General features: G+C 41.5%; 1 pseudogene; it reads left to right on the top strand.

Annotated features, from left to right (window-relative positions):
• Positions 1-3409: 3409 nt before the first annotated feature.
• Positions 3410-6896, top strand: LOC144369102 (RE1-silencing transcription factor pseudogene; annotated as a pseudogene).
• Positions 6897-7714: the final 818 nt, after the last annotated feature.

Consider the following 7714-nt stretch of genomic DNA (forward strand, 5'->3'; position numbering starts at 1 on the left):
GTTGTTTAATTAAACAGAAAGGGGGATATGTTGAGGGCCACAGCAGAGTCGGGATGATGCATGGCATTTTTGCCAGAATGGAGTGGTTGAGAGGTGAAGCCAGCAAGCCATTGAGATGATGATGGTTATGTTAAGCTGTGTATTCAATTGTATATTAGACCCCTGCTGTTCGCCTGGGCCTGCAAATTTGGAGTTCTCCCTAGAATTACTCGGGAGTTGTGTTGGTTGGGGAAGTGCCAGAGGAGGGATTTCCAGAGGACGGATTTCCGGTTGGTGTGTGGTGTGTCCCGGGAGAAAGCTGTGTGCGTGGCATTCACAGGAGTTCAGAAATAAAGTTTGTTCCTGCTTGAGTGGCTCAGGATTTGTGCCCAGCCAGACTGCAGCATTTTATAATATGTTGCAGCTAAGTGTAATTGAATATGAGAGTGTAGAACCTGCAAATATGGAGGACCAGCTGCCCCCTAAGCTTCTGAGAGAGAAAACAAACATTTAAACCTGGCCAAACCAGGAGGAGTGACCACAGCCTCAGAAAAATGATGGTGACTTCTCTCACATGATGCTTAACTAGCAATAGAGTTGTTGCTGAGTCTTGTCTCCCAAGGAATCTGCAAGTTTTTGCTGTGGCTGATGTGTGTGATGAAGTCAGGTTCACACACTTTGTCCTTTTCTAGTGGGATGCTGTTTTGCATACCAAATGGGCCTTTATGCCATTTGACTGGAAGCTTCACAGCCTCTTACTCCCTTAAGCAAAAGAACCTGAGTTGTTTAAATTTCCATAAGAGCTTAGCATTGTTCCACTTCTTTTGGGCACACCTGATCCTTCTCTAGTTCTTCTTCCCTCAGGGCTACTTTGAAATTTACCACCATTTGTAATCTATTGTACTATTTAGAGGACTGAAATTCTTGCTAGGAGAATGCTCCTAACTGACAGAAAGTTTCAGCCAATAACAGCAGGGAGATAAAAAAATAAGACAAACACCATCTGCAACCTGAGAAGCTATGTAACCAACTGGGCTGTTTGTGTACTTGCATCTATTTTCTGTCTGAAAGTGCTGCTTGATTCTGTGGCCCTATTATGGTATTTTATGAAAATAAAAATCCAAATCCTATGAAGATAAATATTTCACCACTAGTTTTTGAAAACTCTGAATGAAAACTAAGCTTGAACTGGTGAACTACAGAAAATAATGATAATACTAATCTCTAGATTTTAAGTCCCTGTTATTGACTTTGGCAGGTTTGAAGCCAAATGCTAGTTACACTGCACAAATTATAATTTCCCATATTTTCCTGCAGGGGATTGGACCCAGGGCTAACACAGAGCTACACATCGGCTTCTAACTTTAACTTTTAAAAAATATTTGTAAATTTTATTTAATATTACTTAATACATCACTGGTAGTTTCCAGTTTCATATTTTTAAGACTTGTTTACAGCATGTCAAAAACATGTTTTTATAGGCATATTTACCTGAAGCCAGAATTAGACAGGCAATCAATGTAGACAGGTAAATTGAGTTAGATCAGTCAAGGAGAACAATTTTCAGTGAATCTGGGAAGTTGAAGACTTGTCCCCTGAGAGATATTATCAAGATCTTTCCCCTGCTCCAGGTTGCCAACATAACCTGTCCCAGGAATCTCCCCTCCCTAAAGGGAGCTCTAAGGTTGTTAATGTGTCCTTGGCTACTTGTCTTGCTTTCCCCCCTTCAGCTCACCTGTTTCCCACCTTTGGGCCATCCCACTGAGCATTCCTGCCCCTAGTCAAGTAATCAGGAAGGAGAAAGATAAGGGGGGAAAGTGGGAGAACAAAGGAAGCTTAGGACATATAAAAAGGACAGAACACCTCGCGTCTTGGGATATCATGATACTAGCTATGGCCCCCTTCTTCCTCATGGGTGAAGTCTATGTTACCCCTTTTTATATAAGCCCCGCTTCATATGCTTGCCTCCACATGCTTCTCTAATGTATCAAACTTCAACATGTGGTGAAGCAGGACTCATCACTTATAACTGGCAATATCACACCTCCAATGCAATTGAAATAACTTATAAGATGATGAAGCATAAAAGGTAAGAATTGGAGATTACAAAGGCAACTCTGAAACAGTGTTCATTTTAAATCAGCTTTAGTATTAATTGCATGTAATAAGATCATCAAGTTACTGCTCTAATTTTTAAATGTTGGATATAACAGTTTGTGAGAAATCTAGATTAACAATGTACACAAAAGTATCTTTTTTTCATGTTTCTGGAGTTTGTTGTTTTATTTTTGTAAGTTTAATCTTGAATCAGTTTGCAATTAGCTACTCTTTAGTCAAATGGTATTTGTAGCAATTCATGTTTCTCTAGGTTGGCTTTTCAGAGTTTCAATGAAATTATAAAAAAAATCGATTTTTAAATTCTGTTACATTAAAAAACAGTTATTTTGCTAGTTATGTAATTTCATTTAAATGATTACAACCAATACACCCATGTAAAATAGATTTAAGTGTTCTAGACCCATAAATTGACTGTCCTGTTTAAAAATATTTTTATTAAGCAATGTCAGAAGACTGAAAATCTTTTTCAAATCATAAATATGAACAAAAAATTTTGTAAATATTGTGATAATATAAAATAAAAAAAAAAATTCTTCCAGGGCTGGGGATGTGGCTCAAGTGGTAGCGCACTTGCCTGCCATGTGTGCAGTCCAGGTTCGATCCTCAGCACCACATACAAAACAAATATGTTGTGTCCGCCGAAAACTAAAAAATAAATATTAAAATTCTCTCTCTCTCTCTCTCTCTCTCTCTCTCTCTCTCTCTCTCTCTCTCTCTCTCTCTCTCTCTCTCTCTCTCTCTCTCTCTCTCGGAAAAAAATGTTTTCAAGAAAAGTAATGGCAAGATATTTCAGAAACATTCTAAGATTTAAAAGCAATCATCCAGAAAAAACAGATGACAATTTTTGGCATAATTCCAGCCATCTTCCTTTTCCCCAGTCCCACTTTATAAACACTGTTTTTATTCTCAAGAAATATAAACTAAGCGCGCGAACGGCAGAGGGGGCGTGTCCCGCGGGCGCGCGCGGGCGGCGGAGGGGGCGTGTTCCGCAGGCGGGCGGCGGCGGCGCGGGCTGGTGCGCGGCACAGCGTCCTGTGCTGGAATGTGCCGCTCCCGGGAGCTCGAGGAGCAGCCGCAGGCCAAGCGCCGCCGAGGCCCCTGGCCCCAGACCCCGGCGGCAGCCCGGACGGCTGGGCGAGGGCTGGCGGCCTGAGCACTTTCTGCAGCCCCGCTCCTGGCCTTTAAGGGCCTAGACAGCCCAAGCGCCCAACTTTTTCCACCCCTCCCCCCCCTCCTAAAACTCCAACAACAAAGAAAAGTAGTAGGCGGAGGGGTGGTGACGCCGGGTCGCCAGTTCTCCCTCTATGAGGAAGACCGAATACAGTTATGGCTACCCAGGTGATGGGGCAGTCTTCTGGAGGAGGAGGGCTGTTCACTGGCAGTGGCAACATTGGCATGGCCTTGCCCAACGACATGTATGACTTGCATGACCTCTCCAAAGCTGAACTGGCTGCTCCTCAGCTTATCATGCTAGCAAACGTGGCCTTAACTGGGGAAGTGAATGGCAGCTGCTGTGATTACCTAGTTGGTGAAGAAAGACAGAGGGCAGAATTGATGCCTGTTGGGGATAACAACTTTTCAGATAGTGATGGAGAAGGACTTGAGGAATCTCCTGAAATAAAAGGTGAACCTAATGGACTCGAAAACATGGAGCTGAGAAGTTTGGAAGTCAATGTTGTAGAACCACAGACTGTATTTGAGGCATCAGCTGCCCCAGAAATTTACAGCTCAAATAAAGATCTTCCTAATGAAACACCTGGAGCAGAGGACAAATGCAAGAACTTGAAGACCAAAACCTTTCGCTGTAAGCCATGCCAATATGAAGCAGAATCTGAAGAACAATTTGTGCATCATATCAGAGTTCATAGTGCCAAGAAGTTTTTTGTGGAAGAAAGTGCAGAGAAGCAAGCAAAAGCCAGAGAATCTGGCTCTTCCACTGCTGAAGAGGGAGATTTCTCTAAGGGCCCCATTCGCTGTGACCAATGTGTCTACAATACCAATAGATATGATCACTATACTGCGCACCTGAAACACCACACAAGAGCTGGAGATAACGAGCGAGTCTACAAGTGCATCATTTGCACTTACACAACAATAAGCGAGTATCACTGGAGGAAACACTTAAGAAACCATTTTCCAAGGAAAGTATACACATGTGGTAAATGCAACTATTTTTCAGACAGAAAAAACAATTATGTTCAGCACGTTCGAACTCATACAGGAGAACGCCCATATAAATGTGAACTTTGTCCTTATTCAAGTTCTCAGAAGACTCATCTAACTAGACATATGCGTACTCATTCAGGTGAGAAGCCATTTAAATGTGATCAGTGCAGTTATGTGGCCTCTAATCAACATGAAGTAACCCGCCATGCAAGACAGGTTCACAATGGGCCTAAATCTCCTAATTGCCCCCACTGTGACTACAAAACAGCAGATAGAAGCAACTTCAAAAAACATGTAGAGCTACATGTGGACCCACGGCAGTTTAATTGCCCTGTATGCGACTATGCAGCTTCCAAAAAGTGTAATCTACAGTATCATTTCAAATCTAAGCATCCTACTTGTCCTAATAAAACAATGGATGTGTCAAAAGTGAAATTAAAGAAAACCAAAAAGCGAGAGGCTGACTTACTTGATAACAGTACTACCAATGAAAAAACAGAAACAGAGCAAACGAAAATAAAGGGGGATGTAGCTGGAAAGAAAAATGAGAGGTCTGTAAAAGTGGAGAAAAAAGATAATGTTTCAAAAGAGAAAAAACTTTGTAGCAATGTTTCAATGATTCAGGTCACTACCAGAACTCGCAAGTCAGCAACAGAAGCTAAAGACCTGGATGTGCATACAAGAAATAATTCAGAAAAATCTTGTAAAGCCAAGAAAAGCAAAAAGAAGATGGAAACTGAAGCCCATTCCATGCATGATCCTGTGAATGATGAGGAATCTATGACAAAATAGAAAAGGAAGATAGAAGGTAAATCCAAAAATAGCCAGGAAGTACCAAAGGGTGATAACAAAATGGAGGAGAATAAAAAACAAAATACCTGCGTGAAGAAAAATACCAAGAAGAAAACCCTAAAAAATAAACAAAGTAAAAAAAGCAGCAAGCCTTCTCAGAAAGACACCTCTCAGAAGGAACCTGTTCAAAAGGAGACTAGTCAGAAGGGGCCTCTGCAGGTAGAGTTGCCTCTACCCATGGAACCTGTTCAAGTAGAGCCTGCTCACATGGAGGGGGTTCAGAAGGGGCCTGTTCAAGTAGAGCCTGCTCACATGGAGGTGTTTCAGAAGGGGCTTGTTCAAGTAGAGCCTGCTCAGGTGGAAGTGGTTCACCAGGAGTCTGCTCACATGGAGCTGATGCCTCCTATGGAGACTGTCCACATGGAGGAGGTTGTTCACAAGGGGCCTTCTCACGTGGAGTTGCCCCCTCCTGTGGAGTCTGCTCATATGGAAGAGGTTCAGAAGGGGCCTGCTGAGATGGAGCTGCCCTCTCCTATGGAATCTCCTCTTACAGAGGATGTTCAGAAGGGGCCTCTGCAGATAGAGTTGCCTCTTCCCATGGAACCTGTTCAGATGGGGCCTGTTAACATGGAGTCTGTTCAGATGGAAGTTGTTCAGAAGGAGACTGCTCAGATGGAGCTGTCTCCTCCCATAGATCCTCCTCTTCACAATGAGCCAATTCCCAAAAAGACTTCTCCCTGAAAAGATAACAGAAAGGAAAGGTCCAATATGCAGAGTGAAATGACACGTAAGGAGCAAGTCCTTATTGAAGTAGGCTTAGTGCCTGTTAAAGATATCCAGATTCTAAAGGAAAATAAAAGCACGCAGGAACTTTTGGCATCATCAACACCACTGCCAAAGGAAGACTTAAGAGAGGAGGAGTCAGAAGACCAAAAATTACTCTCAGAAGTTGAAGGAAACAAAGAAGATCCTTTTCTGAAAGTAGGAACAGAAGAAGCAGAGAAGAGTGTAGCCGATTCCTGTACCAAGGAATCTAGTACTAGTGTTTCATCTTCTGGACAAAAGTTGAATATGCCAGGGGGTGAAACTTTAGCTGATAAGCATCAGACTGACTCAGCTATGCTTTGTGAAGTGGAAATGGACCCTGATCATAACCCAGCAGAGAATCTCCCTGATAAAGACTCAGCAGTTGGAGAACCAGTTTCACTATTGCTTCTTCCCTCACCAATAGATGAACATGAAGCAGTGTCCCAAACTGTGCTGGCTTCACCTCCTGTTACTGTGACAGTAAATGAGTCTCAGGAAATTGATGAAGATGAAGGTATCCACAGTCATGACGGAAGTGACCTAAGTGACAACATGTCAGAGGGTAGTGATGATTCTGGATTGCATGGGGCTCGTCCAGTTTCACAAGAAGCTAGTACAAAAGATGCAAAAGAAGCCTTGGCAGGCAAAGGGACTGGGGGAGATTTTGTTTGCATCTTCTGTGATCGTTCTTTTAGGAAAGAAAAAGATTACAGCAAACACCTCAATCGCCATTTGGTTAATGTGTATTTCCTTGAAAAAGCAGCTAAAGGGCAGGAGTAATTAAATATTGGGACAAGGTTCCAGTTCTTAGTTTGTAAGAGCTATTAATTTTTATATTCATTTATAATAGTAGAAAAACCTTTTAAGATTGCTTTAATTAGTGTCGAGTATTGATTTTTAAGAAGCATCCTTTTCCTTAGGACTTCATATATACCTATTGATTGTTGTATAAATTTTAGCAAATCCAAGGGAGTTAGTGTACTAAAAACCAGCAGATACCTAAATCTATTTAGCTTATATGTTCAATTGAAACGAGAAGGCCATGATGATATAATAGCATTCTATTGCTTTGTCCATTTACAACTTGTCATTTTTTTCTCCGTGTCTGTCTTCAATCACTTTAGTTTACTTTTCCTTTTTTATTTAGCTCTATAAAAATTGGCTTAATAGCAAATAACTTGAACAATTTGCCTGCTTTATATAAAGTTAGCACTTTAAGATTTCTTTAGAGATGAAAAAAGACATTTAAATTGAAGAAAAATTAGCCCAACAGTGGACATTGTATCAGTCCAGGTATTTACTTCCTGAGTTTTGATCAATATTTTGTGTTAATTGTCATAAAAACAGTCCACTGCACACTGAGGATGTTCAAGGAGTTGTTCCTGTCACTCTGAAGGGTTACACCATCATGGTGACAGACCCCAGAAAACTCTGGCTTCTATTCTATCAGTGTGGAGCTTAATCTCATTTGAGGTGCTTACTGCAGTTACAGGGGCCCCAGAGGTGTTACATTGGGTTTCCTGCAAGGTGAAGTCTGCAGCCAGGCCAAGGGTTGGTTGTTCAGTATCTCAAGCTCAGAAAGATGAATTGATTCTTGATGGACAGAAATTAGACTTGTTTCAAATTCATCTACTCTGATCCTACAAGCAACAACAGCAAAAAGCAGGATGTCAGAAAAGTACCTATGTTTCCGTAGAAAGGGCATTTGAGCAGCTGAAAAATAAGGTTCAAGAGCTGTCCAGCTACAGAAACAAGTTTTCAGATTATAAGGCCAATTCATGCTATTTTAATGAAGCGACTAAGGACTTCTAATTAAAAAAAGGAAAGGAAAGAAAAGTAAGGAGGAACCATG

This window comes from Ictidomys tridecemlineatus, chromosome 12, assembly GCF_052094955.1.
Source record: "Ictidomys tridecemlineatus isolate mIctTri1 chromosome 12, mIctTri1.hap1, whole genome shotgun sequence".
NCBI classification, from domain to species: domain Eukaryota; kingdom Metazoa; phylum Chordata; class Mammalia; order Rodentia; family Sciuridae; genus Ictidomys; species Ictidomys tridecemlineatus.